Raw genomic sequence first — 13,365 nt, forward strand, 5'->3', positions numbered from 1 at the left:
AAACCATGTCCCTCAACACAACATCCAAACGCTCTTTGAACACCATGAGGCTCGGCGACTCCACCACCTCTCTGGACAGCCCATTCCAGTGCCTGACCACCCTTTCAGAGAAGTACTATTTCCTAACGTCCAGCCTGAATGTTCCCTGGTGCAGCTTGAAACTATTCCCTCTAGTCCTATCACTAGTCACACAAGAAAAGAGGACCAGGCTGCCCAGCAGACCAGACCAGCAGAGCCACATCCAGCCTGGCCTTCAATGCCTCCAGGGATGGGGCATCCACAGCCTCCCTGGGCAAGTTGTTCCAGTGCATCACCCCCTTCTGAGTGAAAAACTTCCTCCTCATATCTAACCCAAACCTCCCCCGTCTCGTTTGAAAACCGTTCCTCCTTGTCCTATCGCTATCAACCCATGTCATTCCCCCTCCTGTTTATGTGCTCCCTTCAAGTATTGGAAGGCCACCATGAGGTCTCTCTGGAGCCTTCTCTTCTCCAAGCTGAACAAGCCCAGTTCCCCCAACCTTTCTTCAGAGGAGAAGAAAGCCCTGTGGTCATCTTAGTGGCCCTCCTCTGGACCCGGTCCAAGAGCTCTGCGTCTTTCTTGTGCTGGGGGCCCCAGGCCCTTCACAAGCCCTTCATCAGCCTTGTAGCCCTTTTTTGGACCTGCTCCAGTACCTCGGTTTCCCTTCTGTACCGAGGTGCCCAAAACTGAACACAGCACTCGAGGTGAGGCCTCACCAGTGCGCAGTACAGGGGCAGGATGACTTTTCCAGTGGTGCTCACCACATCATTACGGATCCAAGCCAGGATGCTGCTGGCCGCCTTGGCCACCTGGGCACACTGCTGGCTCATATGCAGCAGACTGTCCAAGTGGATGAGCTCCTTCTCCCCATCACTATTGTCTTATGGAAGGTTGCCATCAGAAGTGCAGCAATTCATGCTTCTTGGGAGCACCGCTACTGGGTCTGGGTCTTTTGGGTTGGAGCCGGTTAGATTCACCTAGGAATGAGCAGATACACAGCAGTGAGTGTCAAACTTTCACATCCTAGGAGGCAATGGTTTCATGCTGTTTTTCAGGCAGGCTTCAAGCAGCATGCAAGATGCTCACCTGGCGAGCTCCCAACAGACAAAGTATGGAGTTAGCAATAGCTGCTAATTAAGTGTGCTCAAACTCTCTCTAAAGCAGTTATGAGGTCCGATGTAGCCTGACAGTAACCCCCACACAGGGGGGAAGAAAGCAACACCCGCACAGCTGGTTTTATGAGCACTAAACAAGCATGACTAAAATGCTCAAGGGAGACTGTCTTAATGCACAGTCACAGGATATGTTTGTTATACTGAAGACTAAGGGATATCATTTCAAAATGGCATCAGGGAGAAGATGGGATAAAACTCCCCACTGGCCCGCACTTCAGTGCTATGTTTTTATGTTTTGGATTTTACAGAGTCAGAGTCTCTGTAGCTACAGCAAGATGTTGGATGCCTTCTCTCATTGGGAATGTTTATGGAACAGTGCCTTTACGTAGTTTAAATGTCTGCCTTGTGACACAAAAGCAAAATGAACCCAGAAATGTATTCTTACTTCCATAGTAACAGTGTCAGAAAGAAACACTCAGAGACTTCTTGCAGGGATGCCCAGATACTGTCTTTCAATAACTACGTGGGGGAAAGGCACGAGAGGGGTGTGCTCTGCCAGCTCCAGATTTCGAGTTAACACGAGACTCATTTAGGAAAGACAGGGGCTAACTGAAGATGTTATGCGCAGGCTTGAACGCTAGGAGGAGGTACAAGCACACTGAAAGCACGAATTCTGTGCTGCTGAACAACAGTTTTTTGAAAGCTGGATTTGCACCCTTACCTGCCAGGACTATGACTTCCATTTCTGAGGCCTCCTGGAATTGTGCTGCAGTTTGCATTTGGCCACAGAGGATGGATTTCCCAGGCTGAAGCAGGAATGACAACTGCCAGCTGGTGATTTCTTCATCTCGTTGGGTGAAGTTCTTCTGGAGTGAGAAAATAGTCAGTGGTGTGAGTTGTGGCGCAGGGTGAGGGAAGAGCTGCACTGAGTTCTTGCCAACAGTTGCTTTTTACTAGCTCTGCCTGGTTTCTGCTGAAACAGACCTTAGAGACTCGGTCTCTTTCAAACAGTTGAGGATGTTTCCATTCTTATAGTTCAGCCCTGAAGTCTTGCTAGTTAAATTCCTCTAAACTATCCAAAGTATGATGCACTGCAGGTGAGCAAAGGCTCCACAGCTGTACAGCACAGCATCTACAGGATGGCTTTTATTTAGCTGGCAGGTGGAACTGCTTTCTGAGAAAGCATAGCCATAAAAGGCATTAAAAGCATCTGTTCTGCTGTTAACAAATCATCAGACATACTCATAATTTATAAGAGCATTTTATCACTGTATTTTAACAGGCAAACAAAACCCTTAGAAAACAGGGCAGGTAAGTCAGAAAGCTTCACTGCCATACTTGAATCGAGCTTCATCTGCATGCAAAATATTGTAATGGTAGTGACACTTTTCTTCTTGTAAAGTTTGGGTTTGGTCACTCTCAGGATCCAGCAACAGGAAATGGCGCACAGGACTGCAGCTGCTACAACCCAGGTGGACGCAGAGAACTGAATCTAGCTGTGTCTTGCTCTTGGCCTGCTTACAGCCTGTGCTTGTTTTTGGAGACAAACATTTAAACTTCTACCAAAGTAGCTGATAGTGCCAGCTGCTAGGATCTCTGACGCCTCTCAGGGCAGAGCAGTGCAGGGGAGCACCAGGAGTCTGTTCTAAAAGCTGTCCTTGTTTGCTAATGCTTACAGAGCAAGTATTTATATGGCCATCCTCATGTGGTAAGAGGTGTGGGAGGGAAGTGTATCCTCCCCTCACATCAACATCCTGGTTGGATCCATTCCTACTACTTATTCCTTTAACATCACAGTTCCTGGGTAACGTATGCACAGCCTCATGTGTTTGTCAGCTGTACCTGAGTACCCGGGGTGAAGTTTGGCACAAATGGGCATACGGACATCCAGCTGTCCTCCAACTAGACTAATCTGAGATGGCTTAAAGCAGGCTTGGGAAGGCTTTCCCCTCTTGAAGGCTTGTACAGGTTGAGATGCCGTGCCGAGAGGGTCTGCCTTGCTAGAGTACAGTATTCCTGAGCTTAGCTGATACGCTGTGACATACTCTCACCCTTCTGCTCTCCCCTTATGTGAGGAAGCAGGCAGTGCGAATGCCTGAGTTACTGAACAACTAGCCAAGGTGATACGCTCCACTCTAAAGCGTGGATAACCATTTGGCTCAGGTGCTTTGCATGTTGATCTTCCCCTGGCAGAGCTCAGCCTGCTGTGGGCTGTTCCTGTTCAGCCAAGCTAACCCCTGCATCCTACTGACATAAAAACTGCCTTCCAGTGGGAACAAAAGCAGGACTTACAAGGAACTGTGCTATCCAAAGAAGAGCAACGCTTGTATAAAATGGAAAGCAGCAAATATTCTGGAAAAGCAGCTATCTATACTCCACCGGTGGTAATAACTGCAGTGACTGTGCAAATTTCATTGGAAGGACAGGTTATCAAAGCAGATGGAACGAACTTAGCGCTGCTCGCATTCAAGGCCAGGCCGGATGTGGCTCTGGGCAGCCTGGTCGAGTAGTTGGTGACCCTGCCCATGGCAGGAGGGTAGAAACTAGATGACCTTTGAGGTCCTTTTCAACCCAGGCTATTCTATGGTTCTATGATTCTAAAGCCACAAATCAGCAACGCAGGCAGAGAACTGGGCAACAGCTGCAGGGCCGTACAGTCTTTGCCATCCAGCTGGACAGCCCTGCTGATTAACTTATAGAGGCTGTGCAGAAGAAATAACCAGGAAAGCATCTGTCAGAATATCTCACATTAAGAGCAAGACTTACATTTCTCCGCATCAGTGCTTATGAATACCAAGAGCTTTCTTTAAATCTGCTAATTGCTACTTATCTTCTAAGATGCTTGTAAGGATCAACAGGCCATGCACTGTGTTGCACTGCAGGACAGCTCAAATGGGAAAACACGCAGAAGCATTGATGAGAGTGATTTTAGAAAGAAGAGAAGGAGGAGGGGACAGAGTTAAGTTATTCTGTATGGCTGGTCAGTGAGAGGACCTAATAGCAGCAGCCAAACATTCAGATGTATGTCCTTACAGAGCATCCTTGGCTTCCCAGAAAGATACTGGTAGCCACATTTACTATACTCTCACATAAGCCCAGAAGTCTGCTGTCTCCTTGATAGTAAAAGTATATTTCAAATACCTTGGAGGAGGTCAGGATTTGATCAAGGTGCCTGGTCAAGATAAAGCTAATGGAGGAAGGCGCTCACCTGCTCCATCTCCGATGACTGAGCTGGATTTGGAGCTGAAGAGGACATCTGTGTGGTTCAAGATGAATTCCACATCTGTGCCTCCATGAAGGCAGCTCTTCCTCTGACACAGGCAGACTCGCTTTGCTGTGATTTGAAGAAAAGGCAGATGAGGTAAAACTGCCATCAGACAGAAGACAGGGAAGATGCGCACCACTTGGGTAAGGCTTTGGCACGTGTCAGCTGTTGTGCCTCATTGCACGGGAAACAAGACCTTCGGGACCATTAAGAGACTACATCTCAGCAAAGCAGTACACAAGGGATCATATTGGCTGCAGCGACTGATAGCTAGGCTTTTGTTTTAGGCTGAAGTCCTGCTGCAACAGGCAAGCAAAACACTGGGTCAAAAGAATAAGAGGTGTGTTGCAGGTCCAGATGGAGGTAAATATATCGCGCACACACAACAGCGGGGAGCTTACTGCTACCTTCTTAACAGAAACAATGAGTTGGGGCATCAATGAGTTGATGGGGATCGGCCAAATGCCACCAGCACAGCTGGTGGAACAGCAGAAAAAAAAAAAAAAAAACAGGAATTCTTGCAGGCATTGTTCTTACCCAAAGAACCACCTGCTGGAACCACCAAATGTGGCATGAATATCATGCAGGACGTGGCAAAGACACGTGAGTAAACCTCATGGAGCAACAGAAAGAGGACCTCAGATCTGGGGCACTGCTGCACCCGTCTCCCACCATTCGAGTGGCAGGATGATAACACCAGGTGGGTATCTGGTGTGCAGGAAGCATGACCTGCTTGATTTACAGATACACCCTTTGGATCTCTATAAAAACCCCAACGTAAACAGAATGAAGACCAAAAAAGGTGCGCAGATGTATATGTACGTGACAGGCCATGCCAAGAGGCCCAGGGAAGAGGGAAATGAAAGACATCGCCTTGTGCTTACTGAGAACTTCTCATACAGTTGGTCGGTCAGCAGAGGGTTCAGGAGCTCCCTGAAGTACATTCTGCAGAGGGAGCAGTTAGGTCAAGTTAGGTCAAGAATCTGCTCGGAGTCAAACTCATGGCTGGAGAGAAGGACACAAAAATGGGTAGAGGGGATTGAAAAAGAGGAAAACAAGTAAAAAGCAATGCAAAATAAAGTCAAAAAAAGGAAGGGGTTCCTGATTGACAGGAAAAAATAAACAGTCACCAGCACTAGATGAGCCACGGTAGACGAGATCTTTCCAAAAGGAGACCTTTTCTTTTTGCTAAGGCATTTCCAGTTACGCTGACAACTGACTGCCTAGTCTACAACCACATTCCAGGAGCCCAGAGCAGCAAGGACGAGCATGGGCTGCTCAGAAGGGCTCTGCGAACAAGAGGAAACTGGAATGAGAACTGACAGCACTGACACTGCAGTCCCACAGCCTTCCAACGCTCCATCCTGAAGGAGAACTTCCTGCACCAGCAAGTCTACTGAGCACCATCAAACAGCAACAATCCTGGCCCACCACTGCTGAGTGTGCACTGCCTGCACAGAGCTGCCCCACAGCGCAGGCCTCTGAATGCCCAGAACATGGCACATGCCCCTTTCCACCCCTACTGACAGCTGTGTCAGTCACAGCATTCTCACGGTAGTTTTGGGATGCTGGACGCAATGCTGGACAGGTGGTACATCCCCCACACCACGCCATGCTGCTCAGTGAATCCAGTGCAGCTCTGGAGGACCTGGGGAACTACAGAACAAGTGCCAGCGCTTAGCTGAGCTTGTTATTCAAGTCCTGGTCCAGGCTGTGCTCTTCTCACATCCCATCCACTAAGCCCAGCCAGGCTACTGCTTGGTTCTCCCTTAGAACAGAAAGCTGTCAGAGATGTCACTGCAGGATCTGGTGCAGAGACTAGACAGAGATGTGTTCTTTGCTTTAAAGAAAAGCCAGGACCTACGAATCAGCCTGGAGAAAGTAATTCTGGGGAAGCCAGACACACTGCAAGTCCCAGCACAGCTCCCACAAGAATGGTGGTGTTCAATCTCATGTCCAGAAGAGCTATGAAACTGATGCAGTACACTCTCTTTGGACAAAAGGCTTCCTTTGTTCTCAGGCTAACGTGGGACTGGCTCACACAGTCTGCTTTAAGCAGTGTTAGATGGACACACAGGGCACACAGACACAAAATAAAAACTCTTCTAGCTAAGCCATCCAAGCCAGCTGCCTCAGCACTCATTTAAAAAAAGTTAGACCTCTCAGCTGTTGTCCTGCCATCTCTCTTTTAGTCTCTCCATCTACTCTTTTCTCACCGTAGTTATGAATCCTCTCTCACACACAATAAGGACATTTATATCATTTTTAAAATATACCTAGTATTTATTTGAAGACTTTGAGAGATTGCAAACTTGTCTTCAGTGCCCCGACATTGAGCTTCGACACTTGCCTCTTATTAGCATTAGCCTCAGTCTACCTCTCAGCCATCAACTCCCATTACACATTTAACCACTGGTATCAACTTGCCCCTTGCTAGATGTGATCTCTCTAGGTTGCCTTTAGGTTGCCAACAGATGAAGGTCCCAAGAATAGGCTGTTCCTTAACATCTTGGCCGGAGTGGAGAAGATGCTCTCCCAGGTCACACCCAAACACCCTTTTCTTCAGGATCTCCCACTGCTTTGATTTCTTTGAGTGGGACTTCATGAATAGAAAAAAAAGAAGGTGGTCAGCTTGCCATCATCACCATTCCTGATCCAAGCCAGGATGTCATTGGCCGCCTTGGCCACCTGGGCACACTGCTGGCTCATATTAAGCCGACTGCCCAAGTACACACCAAGGTCCCTTTCCATCAGGCAGCTTTCCAGCCACTCCTCCCCAAGCCTGTAGGGTTGCCTGGGCTTTTTCTGAAGAAAATGCAGGACCCAACACTTGGCCCTGTTGAAACTCATACAGTTTACCTTGGCCCATCAATCCAGCCTATCCAGATCCCTCCGTAGTGCCTTTCTCCCCTCCGGCTGATCAGCACTCACTCCCAACTTGCTGTCATCTCCAAACACATTGAGCGTGAGCTCAATCCCCTTGTCAAGATCATAGTATCATAGAATCATAGAATCATAGAATAGCCTAGGTTGAAAAGGACCACAATGATCATCTGGTTTCAACCCCCACGCCACGGGCAGGGTCGACAACCACCAGACCAGGCTGCCCAGAGCCACATCCAGCCTGGCTTTGAATGCCTCCAGGGATGAGGCATCCACAGCCTCCTTGGGCAACCTGTTCCAGTTCATCACTACCCTCTGCGTGAAAAACTTCCTCCTAATATCTATCCTAAACCTCCCCTGTCTCAGTTTAAAACCATTCCCCCTTTTCCATCACTATCCACCCTCGTAAACAGCAGTCCCCCCTCCTGTTTATACTCTCCCTTCATGCATTGGAAGGCCACCATGAGGTCTCCCCAGAGCTTTCTCTTCTCCAAGCTAAATAAGCCCAGCTACCTCAACCTTCCTTCATAGGAGAGGTGCTCCAGCCCTCTGAGTATCTTAATGGCTTTCCTCTGGACCCGCTCCAAGAGCTCTGTGTCTTGCCTGTACTGAGGGCCACAGGCCTGGATGCAGTACTGCAGATGGGGCCTCACAAGAGCTGAGCAGAGGGGCACAATCACCTCCCTCTCCCTGCTGGCCACCCCTCTTTTAATGCAGCCCAGAACACAGCTGACTTTCCAATTTGCAAGCGTACACTGCTGGCTCACATCTGGCTTCTTGTCCACCAGGACCCCCAAGTACTTCTCCAACAGGGCTGCTCTCAAGGGGGTCTTTGCCCAGTCTGTATAATACCTGGGACTGCCCCGGCCCACGTGCAACACCTTGGCCTTGTTGAACCTCATTAGGTTCACATGGATTCACCTCTCCAGCCTGTCTAGGTCCCTCTGGATGGCTTCCCTTCTCTCCTATGTATCGCCTGCACCGCCCAGCTGGTGTCATCTGCAAACTTGCTGAGGGTGCACTCGATGCCATCGTCTGTCATTGATGGAGATGTTGAAGAGCACCGGTCCCAAGACCGACTCCTGAGGGACACCGCTTGTGATTGGCCTCCACCCTGACACAGACCCATTGATCACAACCCTTTGGCTGCAACCCGACAACCAATTCTTAATCCACCAAACAGTCCATCCTTCAAATCCACACCTCTCCAATTTAGAGAGCAGGATGTGGTGAAGGACCATGTCAAAGGCTTTGCACAAGTCCAGGTAGATGACATGCATCACCCTTCCCCTGTCCACCGATGCCGTCACTCCATCATAGAAGGCACTGATCGGTCAGACACAATCTGCCCTTGCTGAAGCCATGCTGGCTGTCTCAAATCACCTCTTTGTCTCATATGTGCCTTAACATAGCTTCTAGGAGGATCGGCTCCATGATCTTCCCAGGCACAGAGGTGAGGCACACCGGTCTGTACTTCCACAGATCCTCCTTTCTCCCTTTCTTAAAAATGGGAGTAACGTTTCCCTTTTTCCAGTCACTGGAGACTTCACCAGACAGCTGTGATTTTTCAAATATGATGGAGAGCGGCTCAGTGAGAGACATTAGCCGTCTCTCTCTGAACCCTAGGATGGATATCATCCAGCCCCATGGACTTACTATATACTTTCAGTTTCAAGAGGAGGTCTCGGACTTGTTCCACTGTTACAGTGGGACGGAACCTGCTCCTCTCACCCACACCTAGGGCTTCAGGGTCCTGGCAAACAGGGGGAGGAGCCTGACCACCAGTGAAGACCGAGGCAAAGCACTTAGTGAGTACCTCAGCTTTTTCCTTCTGAGGAAGCCAGCTCTCCATCCTCATTTATCAGAGGGGGAACACTCTCCTTGATCTGTCTCCTTCTGCTTATGTACCTGAAGAGCTCCTTCTGGTTATTTTCACATCCCTCCCCACTTCCCAGGCTACACAACCCTGCTTCCCCTTCCTGGACATTTCCCTTTTTTCCTTCCTCAGCCATGCCGGTTGCCCGCCTCCTCTGCTCAATTTCTTCTGCTGGGGGGATTGAGAGCTCTTGAGCTCTCAGAAGGCTGTCCCTAAAGAGCTGCCAGCTCTGTTCTGTGCCCATGCCCTCAAGGAACCTTTCCCAGCAGATCCTACCCAGCAGTTCTTTAAGCAGCCCTTTGGCAGCCCTGAAGCACAGGGTCCTGGCTCTGCTTTTTGCCAGGCCTGCATTCCTCCAGATCACAAACCCCACCAAGGCATGCTCACTGCAGCCCAGGCTGTCTCCAATCTTAACCTCTTTAATGCTCTCCTCTGGTGAGCACCAGGTCCAGTAGGGCTTCACCTCGGCTCTGTCCGTCTAATCCCTGGACCAGGAAGTTATCCTCTAGGAGACTCCAGGACTCTCCTGGATTGTCTGCCACCCGCCATGCCGCTGTCCCACCAGATATCTGGGTGGTTGAAACCCCCTATCAAGACAAGAGCCCACAAGTGCGACACCTCCCGCCGTTGAAGCAAGAAGGCCTCATCAACAGGCTCCTCCTGATCAGGCAGCCTGTAGCAGACCCCAACCACTAGATGCTCTTTACTGGACCAAACCATAATTGTCATGATTTTTTCAGAGCTCATAAGCTCTCAACCTGGTCATGGCTGTAAACTCGGACACAGCTCTTCACAATCGATCCACTCCCTAACATAGAGGGCAACTCTCCCTCCCTTCCTACCCTGCCTATCCCTTCTGAAGAGCCTGTAGCCTTCAATCAGAGTATTAACCATTAACAAAGATGTCAAATAGGAGTGGCCCCAGTACCGAGCCCTGGGGACACCACTCGTGACTGGCTGCCAGCTGGATATAACTCCATTGACCACAACCCTTTGGGCCCGGCCATCCAGTGTTTCACCCAGCAGAGCGTACGCCCATCCAAACCGTGGGCAGCCAGCTCCTCCACGAGGTTGCTGTGGGGGATAGTGTCAAAGACTTTACTGAAGTCCAGGTAGACCACATCGACAGCCCTACTTTCATCCGCTAAGCGGGTCACCTTGTCACAGAACAAAATCAGGCTTGTCAAACAGGATCTAGCATTCATAAACCCATGTTGACTGGGCCTGATCCCCTGGTTGACCTTTAATTGATCCGTGACGGCTCCCGAGATTATCCGTTCCATAACCTTCCCTGGCACCGAGGTGAGACTGACAGGTCTGTAGCTACCAGGATCATCTTTCCAGCCCTTTTGGAAGACGGCTGTCACATTTGCAGGCTCCAGTCTGCTGGGACATCCCCGCTTAGCCAGGACTGCCGAAGGATGATGGAGAGTGGCTTGGCAGCCACACCCACCAACGCCCTCAGCACTCCAGGGTGCAATCCATCCGGCCCCATGGACTTGTGAGCGTCCAGCTTTTGGAGCAAGTCCAAAACCATCTCATCATGGATCACGCAGGGCTTATTCTGTTCCCCATCCCTATCTATCAGCGCAGGGAGCTGCGTGCCCAGGGAACAACTAGTCTTACTAGTAAAGACGGAGGCAAAGAAAGCACTGAGCACCTCAGCCTTATCCTGATTCTTGGTCACTGTGTTCCCCCTTGTGTCCAACAGGGGATGGAGATTCTCCTTTCTTTTCCCTCCTCCTTTCTTTGCTTTCAGTTTCGATCTCACTGTGTTCCCCAGATGCTTTTCCCTTATCTCCGTGCTCTGCCCAGATGCCACTGTTTCACTGCATCTCCCTGCGGATTTCCCACCCCACAGCCCCACCCACTGCCACCATCTGCAGAGCTCTGCCCTCCCCCCAGCCCCTCCCGCACCTCCCCAGGAGACCCCTGAGGGAGGTCTCCTCAGGCTCAACTGACCCCTGAAGCTTCTTCACCCCCCACTGCCCCTCGAGGCCCACTCACGCTTCAGGCCGTGCGCGTAGGCTGTGTTGCCATGGCATGGCTCACTCACTGCACGCGCGGGAAGCCGTCCCCGTTGTGACGTCATCACCATGCGCCGCGAGGAGGAGGCGGCCATGCGGAAGGCTGGCTGTAACTCGCAGTGCTCCCACGCTGCGGAGCAGCCCTGCGGTTCCGAGCGCCGCCTCAGCTTCTACAAGTGGGTGTTTGCTTTGTAGGCTGGACCGAGAATCTGAAAGTGGAGGCAGACGGTATGAAGACAGTGCAGTAAACCTCGTACGCCTGCTGTCACTGCTCACTCTGGGATAGCAGTCGCTTTAGCAGAGGCACAGTCCATTGTGCTACCAGAAATAGTGCTCAGCTGCCATGATACCACCCTGCACCTCCTCTCCAGCACCTGCCCGAGGTCACTGATTTCTCAGGATCCTCCAGGGGGTACAGCATTCCCCTGTTTCTTCTCAGCTCTTAGCACTGCTACACTTCTCAGGAGCTATGGCCGCAAACAAAGCAGCCATCAGTCAGCTGTAAAAGCACCCCGGTACTCTGCAAGAGGACAGAGTGCTCCTGTTCTGACCACTTCCCTCAGCAGCCCACTACTGAAATGGTTTGTGGGGTTCCTTTGAGCAAGCTGCTAAGGACAGAGGCAGTCACACCAGCTGCCTATACACTAACTGGGAGAGAGGGATCTTTAACATCTTTATTACACCTCCTTAATTGAGTATAACTCTTTTCTAAAAAAAATTCTCAGCACTACAAATGATAATATTCAAAACATGTACATATATATGGCATACATACATTTCATAGAAATTAAATAACAACAAACAAGAAACAAAAGACCCCCAATAAACTGCTTTCTTCCAAAGCGTACCCTGGTGAGCAGAGAACAGCAATACCAAGCCTGCCGTCATCACGTCACTGCCATCAGGGCTCAAACTAAGGCAGCCATCTGACCAGGGAAGAAGTTCTATTAGGCACTGCTCAGTGATGACACTCAGAATGAAGCAGCAAAGATGTTATGTGGAGGAGGTGACATTTTGGAACTATCACCCTTTGTCTTCTGTAGCCAGCACTGACTGGCTATATATATAAACAGCTGTATAAATGCTGTTTATATATCATAAACAGCCATCCCCCCTCCTTTTTATACGCTTCCTTCAAGTACTGGAAGGCCACCACGAGGTCTCCCCAGAGCTTTCTCTTCTCCAAGCTAAACAAGCCCAGTTTCCTCAACCTTTCCTCATAGGAGAGGTGTTCCAGCCCTCTGAGCATCTTAATGGCCCTCCTCTGGATCCTCTAAGATCTCCTCATCCTTCCTGTGCTGGGGGTCCCAGGCCTGGATGCAGTACTGCAGATGGGGCCTCACAAGAGCTGAGCAGAGGGGCACAGTCACCTCCCTCTCCCTGCTGGCCATCCCTTTTTTTTAATGCAGCCCAGAGCACAGTTGGCCTTCCGGGCTGCAGGCACACACTGTTGGCTCATGTCCCCCAGGACTCCCAAATCCTTCTCCAACAGGGCTGCTCTTGAGATCTTCCTCCAGTTTATATAAATACCAGGGACTGCCCTGGCCCCAGTGCAGCACCCTGCACTTGGCCTTATTGAACCTCATTAGGTTCACTCCAGTCCCATTAGATTTACTCCAACTGTTACAATTGAGAAATGAGATCATAAGGGGCTGTAAAACAATTAGAGGGGGGAAAAGCTGTTTTCTGCAAAATGCCACAGCCTGGGGACAGCAGCCAGCTGCCACGGGCATTCCTATGGCAGGAAGGGACACAGGGGGCACGGCCCAGCTTGGGGACATGAGCCGCAACCAAAGGGACCTTGTTCAGACCACTGGGACCACGGTGCCATGGGACAACCCAGGGCGCACGAGGAGACGTGGGAAGGAGGGATGGAGAAGAGCAGAAGTGAAAGAACGGATGGTGGGAGAGATGGAGGATGAGGGAGGGACACACAGCAGGCCGTGTCTGGGCCCACATGAGTGATCTGTTGGCCCCATAGCCGTGCTGGCTGCCACTGTGCCCACCACTTACCATAACATCACATCGAGAGTCAGTGCAAAATCACTTCAGGCGCGTTTAACAGAGAACAGGAAAAGGCCAGAAAGGCACAAAGCCTAACCGCAGCGGCGGCAGCAACCGCCACGACACCCGCCGGGCTTCCAGAACCTTCCTCCGCCGGCACCACCGTAGCCAATCAG

General features: G+C 50.5%; 1 long non-coding RNA gene across 1 annotated transcript; it reads right to left on the reverse strand.

Moving 5' to 3' along the window:
- Positions 1 to 493: 493 nt before the first annotated feature.
- On the reverse strand, positions 494 to 13,344 carry LOC107050377. Its single transcript, XR_005842380.2, has 6 exons — positions 13,199 to 13,344; positions 11,166 to 11,394; positions 5,284 to 5,404; positions 4,343 to 4,468; positions 1,856 to 2,000; positions 494 to 996 (listed from the first exon to the last, which is right to left on the reverse strand). It is a non-coding gene; the product is annotated as an uncharacterized LOC107050377 (long non-coding RNA).
- Positions 13,345 to 13,365: the final 21 nt, after the last annotated feature.

Source organism: Gallus gallus, chromosome 34 (genome assembly GCF_016699485.2).
Source record: "Gallus gallus isolate bGalGal1 chromosome 34, bGalGal1.mat.broiler.GRCg7b, whole genome shotgun sequence".
Classification (NCBI taxonomy): Eukaryota; Metazoa; Chordata; class Aves; order Galliformes; family Phasianidae; genus Gallus; species Gallus gallus.